The sequence below is a fragment of the Nannospalax galili genome, unplaced genomic scaffold, assembly GCF_000622305.1.
Source record: "Nannospalax galili isolate Female #2095 unplaced genomic scaffold, S.galili_v1.0 scaffold191, whole genome shotgun sequence".
NCBI lineage: Eukaryota > Metazoa > Chordata > Mammalia > Rodentia > Spalacidae > Nannospalax > Nannospalax galili.
Genome location: NW_008331484.1, coordinates 4,551,612 through 4,563,689, shown reverse-complemented (window position 1 = coordinate 4,563,689; position 12,078 = coordinate 4,551,612). Strand labels below are relative to the sequence as shown.

At 38.2% G+C, this 12,078-nt stretch overlaps 1 protein-coding gene across 6 annotated transcripts in view; it reads right to left on the bottom strand.

The window, feature by feature from the left end:
- Atp2b1 (ATPase plasma membrane Ca2+ transporting 1) overlaps window positions 1-12,078 on the bottom strand; it is a 116,410-nt gene that overhangs the window by 71,840 nt on the left and 32,492 nt on the right. The window contains exon 1 of one of the 6 annotated variants that reach the window (XM_029559118.1): window positions 11,795-11,924. The exons of the other annotated variants lie outside the window; for them this stretch is intronic. The gene's annotated coding sequence lies outside the window, so the exon portion shown is untranslated. Of the gene's footprint in view, window positions 1-11,794; window positions 11,925-12,078 lie in introns of those variants that run through there. 6 annotated transcript variants of the gene reach the window in all.

The window sequence follows — 12,078 nt, the reverse complement described above, 5'->3', positions numbered from 1 at the left end:
ATGGAAACATCTTGGTATTAAAAATGAAAATCCTTATATTAGATTAAGTCAAATGACATTGCCATTTCTGTAGGTGAAAACTGAATATCAACAATTTTACATAGTTAAATCCAGCTTAAGGAGCTGAGCAGAACATTCAAAACAAGCATCCTCAAAGGAGCAAAATGGAGCCCATGACTCAAGATCTGTGACCTTAAGTGGACTTAAAAAGAAAATTTAACTCAATGGAGGAAAAAAAAAAATCATGTGACACCGAGAAACAGGCCAGTCAACTATGACAACACAGACAAGAATACTAATCAGAATAGGAAAGCCTGGCCTTTGTCACCCAGGCAGTGCTAAGAGGGCTCTAATCACACAGTGAGGTGTCAGTAGTATTAGTGTCCCAGCTGGGAAGTGACTCACTGACAGCAGTTATAAGAGTTAAAAAGAATAGCCTAAGAAGGTACCATGCTAAGCAATTTAGGGGACACTGTATTATAGACCACACTATGTAATCTTCCCAATTCCCTATGAACAAGGTACAACAGTTATCACCAACTGCCAGATGAAGTAACTTGCCTTTGAAAAGTTAAGAAAAGACTAACTCCATTACACATTTCAACATACCACTAACCTTCTCATACTGTTCTGTATATAACCTACCTATGGGGAAGAGAATACGACAGGCAGGACTTGAGAGTCTGTTTCCGAAGATGGCTTAAACATAAATAAATGAGCCAGGAGCCAGGATAAGAAAGGAAGGAAGGAAGGAAGGGAGGAAGGAAAGAAAGGGGCTGGAGAGGACACCTCAGTTGGTAATGTGCTTGCTGTGTATGCCTGTGAGTACCTGACTTTAGGTAATCAGCACTCAAATAAAAGGGAGGAGTGGTGGTGCACATCTGGGGGTGAGAATAGGAGGGTCCCGGGGCTCACAGTCCAGTCAGTTTTTCTGAATTGAGCTCCTGGTTCAGTGAGAGATCTTGTCTCAAAAAATAAGGTGGTGGAGTTGGACAGATGGCTCAGCAATTAAGAGCACTGGCTGCTACTGCAGAGGACCTGGGTTCTATTTCCAGCACCCACATGGTGGCCTACAACTGTTCACTCCAGTTCAAGGGGATCTGATGCCCTCTACTGACTCTACGGGCATTGCATGTGTGGTGCACTTACATACATGCAGAAAACACACACAGAGAACAAAAATGAAATTTAAAAAATAAGGTGGACAGAAATAGAGGAAGCCACCAAACATTAACACCTGGCTTTCACAAACATATGCATGATTTAAAAAACTGGAAGGATTCCTATTAAAACCAGGAACCAGAAAAGATGTCCACCTGCACTTTTCAACATAGTGCTTGAAACTCTTGCAAGAGCAGTAAGACAAGAGAAGGAAATTAAGGGAGTACTAATTGGAAAAGAAGTCAAACTATCACTTTTTGCAGATGATATGAATCTATAACTTAGAGATCCCAAAAAGTCCACCAGAAAATGCCTAGAACTGATCAACACTTTCAGTAGAGTGGCAAGTTATAAAAATCAATCTACAAAAATCAGTAGCCTTTCTGTATACCAATAACAAGTACTTAGAGAAAGAATACAGGGAAATGCTCCCACTCACAAGTGCTACAAAAAATATAAAATATCTTGGAATAAATCTGACCAAAGACACCAAAGATCTCTACAATGAAAATTTTAAATTGTTAAAGAAAGAGAATGAGGAAGACACCAGGAGACGGAAGGACCTCCTCCCATGCTCACGGAATGGAAGAATTAATAGTGTGAAAATGACCATCCTACAAAAAGCAATATATAGATTCAACGCAATCCCCATCAAAATCCCCATGACATACTTTACAGAATTGGAAAAAAAAAATCCTTAAATTTGTATGGAAGCACAAAAGACCCTGGAGAGCTAAAGAAACACTGAGCATAAAGAGCAACGCTGGAGGGATTACTATACCAGACCTCAAAGTACACTACAGAGCTATAGTCATAAAAACAGCAAGGTACTGGCACAAAAATAGACACACAGATCAATGGAACATCACCGAAGACCCAAATCCGAGTACATTCAATTTCAGCCACCTGATATTTGACAAAGGTGCTGAGAACACACAATGGAGGAAAGACAGCATCTTCAACAAATGGTGCTGGCAAAACTGGATCTCCACCTGTAGAAGAATGAAACTAGATCCTTATCTTTTGCCTTGCACAAAAGTCAACTCCAAAGGGATCAAAGACCTCAATGTGAAACTGGAAACCCTGAAACTATTAGAAGAAAATATTGGCAGTAACTTACAAGACATAGGTGTAGGAAAGGATTTTCTAAATTGGACTGAAGTTGCTCAGGAATTAAGGTCAGAATACAACAAGTGGGACCTCATTAAACTAAAAAGCTTCTGTACAGCAAAAGAAACAATAAAAAAAGTGAAGAGAAAACCCACAGAATGGGAAAAAATCTTCACCAGTGACACATCTGACAGACGTTTAACATCCAGAATATATAAAGAACTCAAAAAACAAAGAATCGAGAAACCAAATGACCCAATTAAAAGATGGGCTAAAGATCTAAACAGAGAGATCTCAAAGGAAGAAATAAAGATGGCTAAGAAACATCTCAAAAAGTGTTCAACATCATTAGTAATTAAGGAAATGCAAATCAAAACCACCCTAAGGCATCACTTTACCCCATCAGACTGCCTAGGATCAAGAGAACAAATGATATCAAATGTTGGTGAGGATGTGGATAAAGGGGAATGCTCATTCACTGCTGGTGGGATTGCAAACTCGTGCAACCCCTACGGAAAAGTGTGGAGAACGCTTAAAAAACTAAAAATGGGGACTGGAGAGATGGCTCAGTGGTTAAGAACACTGACTGTTCTTGCGGAAGACCTGGGTTTGAATCCCAGCACCCACATGGCCACTAACAACTGTTCATAACTCCAGTTTTGGGGAATCCAACAGCCTCTTCTGTCCTCCTCGGGCACTGCACGACATGGGTGCACTTACCTACATGCAGGCGATACACGTATACACATAAAATAAGTAAAATAATTTTTAAAAAACTTAAAAATGAATCTACCATGTAACCTGGTTATACCACTCCTTGGCATATACCCAAAAGACTCCTCATATTGTAGAGACACTTGTACAACCATGTTTGTTGCTGCTCTTTTCACAATAGCTAAGAGATGGAAGCAACTTAAGTGCCCCTCAACTAATGAGTGTTTAACAAAAATGTGGTGTATATTTATAGCAGTAAAGAAACATGAAATAATGAAATTTGTAGGTAAATGGACAGATCTGGAGACTGTAATACTAAGTGAAGTAACACAGACTCAGAAAAACAAAAGACGTTATGTTCTCCCTCATATGTGGATCCTAGCACCAAATCTTTTAAAACTCTATGTCCTTTTAATAAGATGATGCTGTATAGCAGTCTCTTCTGCATGAAATAACTACCATCATCACGACTTCAGCAGTGCCTGATTGCTAAACGTCATTACAATTGGTCTTGCTGACGGGTGTGCTCATTCATTAAAGGAGGACCAAGCAGGGTCATTGGATCCTCACCAGAGTATCCAGTCACTCTTCCCAGCCAACTGCTCATAATTTGGCCCCAATCACACATGGTCTCCTGGATTTGGGGAGGGCTAAAGTATACAATCTGGGGTGGGCTAGGAAGAGAAGGCATGACCCATGCTGGGTTAAGGCTTTCCAGTGTGCATACCCTCAGGTCATTCATACACCTCAGCAACCCCTCAGTTATCTTGGTAAGTAAGCTCAGTAAATTCATTGGTTCCCCAGTAAAACTTTAACCAAACATTGACTTGACACTAGAACGTAAAAATAGTTAAAATAAGCATTGCTTAGTATCCCCAGGAAAAGAATTCTCACAAGAGATGGAAAATTTATTTGTTAACGCTATTATGTCTCATAATTATTAAAAAATAAAATGAGAATGCAAAGATGTTAAAAGGATACGGGAATGGAGATATTTTCCAAAATAGACAGAAAAAATGAGAAAGCCTAAGCAAGTGATGAAGGTCTGTGTTGGTTTGTTATGATATATAAAGGATAAGACAAAAATAATATGAACATAATCTTAAAATTTCTAAGGTCATCGTTTAGTCAACCAGATTAAGGAACAAAATATATATCTAGTCAAGGTTTATCTGAGAATATTTGTTTTTTTACCCAAGTTTTACAGCACATGGTAATTAAAAATACCAGACTGGTGGAACTAACCTTATTGGATGTTTAACAGCCATACTTGGAGGTCTGTACTGATCTGGTCAGAGAGACTTAAAATGCCCCTTGCCCTTCAAGGTCGACCAAGTTCCAGGGGACTATGGAACATCTCTCAAAATGTCTGGTAACTGTGGTGAGTCACCTGTCCTCTTGTTCAGGGAAGACATGGAGACCCCACGAGATGGACTTGAACCAGTGTCCAGTTTACAAAAAGGAGGGTCAACTCAGAGGAAACATCTCATTCATACTTCCAAGTGAAGCCCAAGATGGTCAAGAAGGACCTTTGACTCATCTTCCCATAGATGGAATTGGTAAAAGAAAGGAGCCAGGAGTTCCTCCCAAGCCCATGTGACCCCTGAGGAACAGTTCCTCAAACGATCTTAAGTGTAAAAATTAATTCATTTATTTGGGCCAACTGTATGGTCTTAAACACCCAAAAAGAAAGTATAATCAAAGAGTAAAGTCATCAGTATATTTCTTTAAGAGTTCAAGGGATTACACTTCCCAGACATTAGGCTTAAGTCCATATAAAAAGTTATTTAGACAATTATTTCTCATTGACGATTTTCTCCCTAAGCAGAAAGTGCTGCTCAAATGTAAGACTTCAAATCTTGGTCTCCATTATCATAGTGCCCACCTGTAGCTATGGGAGACAACCTGCTATTGTTCTAAAATGATAGTCAAATTTGTTTTCTCCCCCTATATAGAAGCCTTTGAGTGAACTGATACTGATTCTAACCACACCAATAGCTATCAAAATACCTGAAAGTAAATTCTGAATCCATCACTCTGAGTCCAGCCTTGGAAGACAAAAGAAAAATGAGGAACCCAATAGAGGGATGCTTTTGGAAGCCTGTGTCAAGAAATTCCAGTGGATTCTCATATGAACATTTGAAAATTGCTGTGTCCTTTTTCCTAGTTCCCTGTCTAGAACTTGTAGTGCTAATTACTTTTGCCTTTACTTCTTCACACACACACACACAAAGAGAGTTATGCAATTTGGGAGTCTTTTAGATAGACCCACTGAAGGGGTACTCCAAGTGCCTCACCCTGTGTCCCTGTTCAGCATGGAAGAAGCCAGAGTGGTCTGTGTCCAGATTCCCTATCCGCAAGTTGGGTTACTGCTTCAGAGGATGGTGTGATAAGAATAACAGGTAGGAACTGGCTAGGCAGTTAGGGTAAAAAGACTCCAAAGAAAAGTATCCAGTTTCTTCTCTAAAAGTTACAACGTCCTTGGGCCTCTTAGCAACATACTCAGTTCCAAAGGCCAAAAATGTCTAAAGTTTTTGGGAGCTTTTATCTAATCCTTAAAAGATTTTAGGGTTACCTCTTCAGAGGGGATGTGAGAGTAGCAAAAAGCCACATAAAAAAAGAAAAGAAGAAGAAAGAGTGTATGATGTTGTAAGAAAAAAGTGATGGGGAGATATGGGAAGAGTTGGAGGGGTGGGAGTGGCATGGATTTGATCAAAACACCTTATTTGCATGTATGAAATTCTCAGTAAATTATTAAAAAAAAACTGGGCCCAAAACTCTTAGAATAAAAATAAATTAAAAAAATCATTTTAAAAGAAATAAAAGAGTACCAGTGCACATACACATTTATACAACATATATACACAAATAAAAAATAAGTCAGTAAACTGACATTAAAATTTTTACATCCATCTCACGAACTTTGTTAGTATGAGTTTGAATGAAAACTCTAAAATGTACTTACAGAGTTTCAGAGTTTGCCAATCTACTACTATTTGTAAATCTGCTATGTGTGATAATTCCCATCCTATGAAATCCCTTTAGGGACAGCTAGTCCTCTTCTTCCCAAGAGGTGACAACACATTATCATCAGCTAGCTCCTCTTCCTTTATGAAATCTCTAGAGTACAATGAAAGCGCTTCCAAGAAAGATTCTGACCACGCTATCCTGGCCCCTTAATCCTTCGTAGATAAATCATCGTCTCTCTTGGTCTCACTTTTCTCTTGTGTATAGAGACAAGCCCAAAGACCTTTCAGTCTTCCTTCCCTAACCTTATGGCTATCTGTCTGATTCATGGACCACTCCTCCTTTGCCTTCCATGTGCAAATCTCTAGTTCAACATACTGCTCTGAGCATTCCTTCTTTGTGTCTGACTGGCTTTCCTATTTGCTTTCTGTCTTTCCCCGAACACTACCTCTATCCCCACCTCAGTAGAATCTGAAGTCCTGTACTCCTCTCCAGCACTCATTTAGGACTTTAGGTTTGAACCCCTCTTTACATGACATTGTGGCTCATACATGACACTGTGATCATACAGTCTCATTACAGTCTCATATGTTAGTATACACTTGTGGGATCGAAAACCTGTGCCTTTATCTGAAAGACCCCCATACACTTAAATAGTGTCAGGTTCAGATAATAACTGTATATTAGTATTTTCCTTTCCGAGTTCTGTCTCTTGCTTTCACTTGCTTGACTAAAACTATACCCTGAAGCCTGATTTCTTTCTCTTCTCTAAGATCTCCAAAAATCTGACAGAAAATTTTAATTATAACTTCAAACTTAAACCATGAAATTCCATTTCTATTACCGATTTTCTAGATCAGACTTTCAAACTGCTGTCCTAAAAAAGAGCTAATTGACAATACACTAACAGCTCCGCTGCAGAAAAGGTGGTTTCTATCAGCACAGTTCAACATGTTTCTTCAGCTTTTTCATGGCCTTGCACTCTTGAGAATCTTAGAGGGAAACTGTATGTCACATTTCCTGAACTTATTTTTAATCTCAATCTCCCACTCCCCCCCAGAACACCTATTAATATGCCCTGCAAACAGTTTTTCACAGAATACTCTGGGAAATGTTGTTCTACCCTTTCCTACTTCAGCCCAAATATCTTCCACTTATATATAAAGCAACTTATATGCAAAAGAAGAATGATTTCTTGCTGTATCTCTCCAATATTCATTCAGTTGCTGAGGGAGGAGGGGAGGAAAGGGAATATGCATATATAGACATTTGTAGCCTGCCTATGCCCATGAAGAGATCAACACTGGTGTTTTCTAACCCTTTCCACCTTACATTTTGAGACAGGGTGTCTCATTGAACACAGGCCTCTTCAGCTGGTTACGGACTGGCTGGCTTGCAAGCTCTGGGCAGGAATCTTCCTGTCTCTGCCTTCCAGTGCTGGGACTAGAGGTACACGCTACCGTATCTGGCCATTTAAATAAGTTCTGGGGATCTGAACTTAGGTCCCCATGTATGCACAGCAGGACTTTACTCACTGAGCCACTAAGCTTCTTAATTTTATCGCGTTCATTCTTTATATTCCTTCTTAAACCACTTAATTTCAGATCTTGCCATATATGAGCTAGAGATCAGGTATAAAAAAATGTTGATAGCAACACTTCAAAGCTGTCATAAGGATTAGGACTGAATGTGGCATCTTTCGTACTGGCTCTTTCAGGAGTACTCAGTATTTCTCTGTGATACAATCTGAAATCAATGCCAAATTCTGACTCAAAGCATGAGGATTTCTATTTCCTTGATAAGGAGAGCACTGGTATTATAAGTGTCAGCGTAGACTAGGTGTTTTTAAATGAGGTAAATAAGGAATGCTGATGAAACAGTAAGATATAGAGCAAGTTCTTACAGTTTCTCAATTAATACTGAATTTTCTAATACTGTGTTACTGTGTATTTTATACTTCAACTAGCCTACAAAATTTCTGAAGAGAAGACTGTCCTGTCCATTTATTTTTAATCTTTTACTGCTCTTAACATAAAAAAGCAAGTGTTAGCCCAGGCGTGGTGGCACACACCTTTAATCCCAGCACTCGAGGTAGAGGCAGGCAGATCTCTGTGAGTTCAAGGCTGACCTGGTCTCTACATAGTGAGTTCCAGGGCAGCTGGGGCTACAGGGAGACCCTGTCTCAAAAAAAGAGGGGGGGGAAAAAAAAAAAGCAAGTGTTTAAATACTATTTCCTTATCGATATCTAAGTTCCAGTTATTCCAGGCACAGAATCATCTGCTTCTATTTTTTTGAGACATTATATGAAGCCTAGTCTGGCAGGTAATTCATGATCCTCCAATCTCAGCATGATTTTGGGGACTGCAGGACTTAAAGCTGGTTTATTTTTATTTTTTAAGCCTTGGGTAGGTACAGTTCAATAAAACAGAAAAAGGGGGAGCTAATACCAGTTTTTTTTTGAATTGGCAAGGCAATGCAAGGTATTTTAACGAGGACAGGGATGGGTAATCTGTGCCCACAAGGCAATACTAGAAGCAAATTCCTTAAAATTGGGCCTGTGATGGCAAACATACCTCAAAATAGTGTTCCTCTGGCTTATTGCCAAAAGAAAACCATTCAGTTTATATGGTAAATGACTGTAAAAGTGATGCCGATAACAACTATCATTCACACAGTGTTTCATTATGATCCTATAATGCTGATGTTCACAAGATGAACATCTAATACAAAGATGTAAAATGTTTGAAAAACTTAACTTTTGGATGTCCCGTGGGATTCTGGTGCATTATTATTTCACGTTAGGGATGTTTAGTCAGTAGTCTTTGCAAATATTGCAAATTACAAAAACCTCCAAAATTTGAAGAAATTCTGGTCCCAAGCAATGCCAGATAAGGGATAGTCAAGTCAGTACTACTATTTATTTTATGAAAACTGAAGTGAGCCCAAGCTCACACAGCTATTAAGGGGCAAAGTGGGATTCACACCCAGGCCCTGTAGCTTGTCTTTACCTCTCCATCGCCACTGTCTTTACATGTATTTACACAGAAACAGGGTACTTGACCTCTCTGAGATGATCATCTATTTGGAAGGACAGCTATTCACTAAAATAAAAATAGCCTACCATTAAATGTGAAATATTTCCTTACATTACTGGAAATGCCATTTTACAGAAAGTGCATTTACTTGAATCAGATATTTGAGCACTTAAAATGGTCACATGATACGATAACTTAAAATCTGCAAAGTTCTTACAGGTATTCCAGAAACTCTATGTAAGCAGGAGGACAGTCATTTATTAAAAAGCTGACACTAAATGTCTTGGGAAGTATAATCTTGAAGCAGCCTGTATTTTAGAACTTCCATTATCAATATTTACTGGTAATATATTTGTTACATATTTACTGATATTTGTTTTTATTTACTCAATAGGTAAAAAACATTATATTACATTATAAAAACAAAACAAAGCTAAAAAAGGGAAAGAGACTCAGTCATTAAAAAATGGACAGGGAAATGTAAATTTGGTCTAGCAATAAGCTTATGTTAGCACTTTTCATAAGACATGTATGCAATAGTATGCAAAGAATCATTATATAAATAGGAATTTATATCATTCAGGGTTGAAATATACACAAGAGACTAACTCATCCATTTTGAAGGGCAACCACTTTTATTCTGAAGGAACATTACTAACCATTCTTTTAAAATTACAATTCTGAACATTTTTGTTATTGCTTTATTAACAATGAGACTAAGAAGCCCATCTTTTACTACTAGAGAGTGTGGTATGGCACAAGGCAGGCTCCTAAATGTTTGCCAAATGAATCAACAGAGCCACACTGGTGGAAAAAAACCCCACACAAATATAGAATTTGCACCTGTCTAGTGTAGAGCCGGCAATGAAGTTCTTGTACTACATTCTGGTGAAGTGGCCACTAATTGAGCTCAAGTTTGACCAACTATCAAAATATTTCACATGATTCAAATACTAAATACTATGAAGTCAGAAAAGAGACCTTTTCAGGCTTTCCTAGTTACCACTGTAATTTCAATCTGGGGAGAATACTGCTTTATCATAATGGACAAGCCAGGAGCCTTAGGTGTCATTATTTCAAATACCAAATTATGAAAAGGTTTTGGAAACTTTGATGAAGAACATTTAATATGGTGGCTCTCACTTGCAATCCTAGCATTCAGGGTGCTAAGGATTGCCCTGCGTTCACATACAGCTAGGCTACATAGTGAGTTCAAAGCCAGACTGGGCTACAAGGCAAGACTCTTTTTTAAAAAAGAATACTTACTATGAAAACCTATTTAAGCCAGAAGAATGTCTTTTTACAATCTTAGAGATAAATGTTAAATACCACATATTTCCTTATGGGAAGGAATGATGTACTACTGCCTAAGATGTAGTTCACCTGGCTTAGATCTTCTGTTTTACATTTGATAGGCAGGCAGGCAGGCAGGCAGGCAGGCAGGCAGGCAGGCAGGCAGGCAGGCAGACAGGTAGGTAGGTAGGTAGGTAGATAGATTGAATGAATGAATGAATGAATGAATGAATCAGGGGTTGGGGGCTAGGGAAGAAAGTTCAATGACAACTTCCCAGGCTCTTACCATCATAGCCAAGTATGGATTTTAAAACAAAAGATTTTCAGGGTTTTTTCCTCAATAATTTATTTCCTCAATTCATCTTGGATGCACAAAATCATATAAGGCATTGCAAAAGAAATCAAAGTTTATACAACTTTCTTAAGACTGTGTGGGCAATATTAGATATAACTGTATAAACTTGCAACAATCTCCAAGATAAGGTCTAAAACATAAGCATTATATTTCAACTTTAAATGAGTGGTATGACTATTGCTATAGATATGACTATTATATATAGATATGAGTGGCATTACAGGGTCAAGTGATAACAAAGTTTGCTACGGAATACAGTCTTCCCTAAGTGGAAATATTTTTTACTGAACCAAAGGTATGAAAATACAAATAGCAGTAACTCATTTAATTGCTGTTGCCACATTCATAAAACAACTTTTTGACTCCTATATTCTATATTTCCACCTTTGAAACAATTCTAATTTCCAATTCCCAGATTCATAAAGCAGGTTTTAAAATTGTTAATACAAGACACCAAAGAAATACTTAAAAAGGTGGGGGGAGGCAAATCATTCCTCAGAATAAAATTCTCTAGGAATTAGTATTCATCATAGATTTTTTAAAAAAAACTAGAAGTCATTCTCTGAAAAACAACCCTCCCCCAAATCATAGTGCTACTCTGAGAAATATTTCAGAATTTAAATGTTCACAATGATTTCACATATCCAGTAGAGCTAGGAAAGCACAGAGGAGAGCAGACAGGCGCTTCCTTAATCACTGCCAAATGATACTGAATACAGACCCTGTAGGATATTAAACACCCTGTATTTTACAAGGATCTTGGGCCCAGGTTTTGAGGTACTCCTATGCAGAGCCCAGCTGTTTTGAATGATTTATCCACAGGAGTTTAATTTCAATTGTGTGTAGGGAAGTGGGAGGCAGCGATTATACCGTCCCCAAATCTTTCCAGCACATTAATGAACATTTTTAAGGAATAGTTTCCAACTGAGATTAATTTGTCTTTCAAATATTCTCCTCTTAAACTCACTAATGGCACTATCTGATCCACAGTACTTTAAATGGAAGAACACAAGACCAGGCTTAAGTGGAGCTTAATGCTCTACTCACTTGAAGGCTCTACTCACTTGAAGGCTGAAGATGCCAGAGAAACAATGCACCCTTCTTGGGAGTCCCCTCTACTATCCTCAAAGGAAACAATAGTGGAAGAAATTCCACTTACTTCCTTGAAATGCATGAACCAATTCCTTCAACTCTTCTTACACTTGCTTTTCACAGGTCCAAAACTCAAATTAGTTTTCATTTCTTCTTCTCTATTGTATCAGAAAATCAGGTGTGGCTATTCAGAACGTCTGTGGACGAACACCAATTAAATTATGTATTTTTTATCCTTTCCATTGTTTTTATTCAAAAACCTAAATGAAGTCATAAAAGACAATTTCTGAATACTATAATGAAGGGAAAGCTTATAGACCCTATGGCAGACTACATGTTTGAAGACTGGGA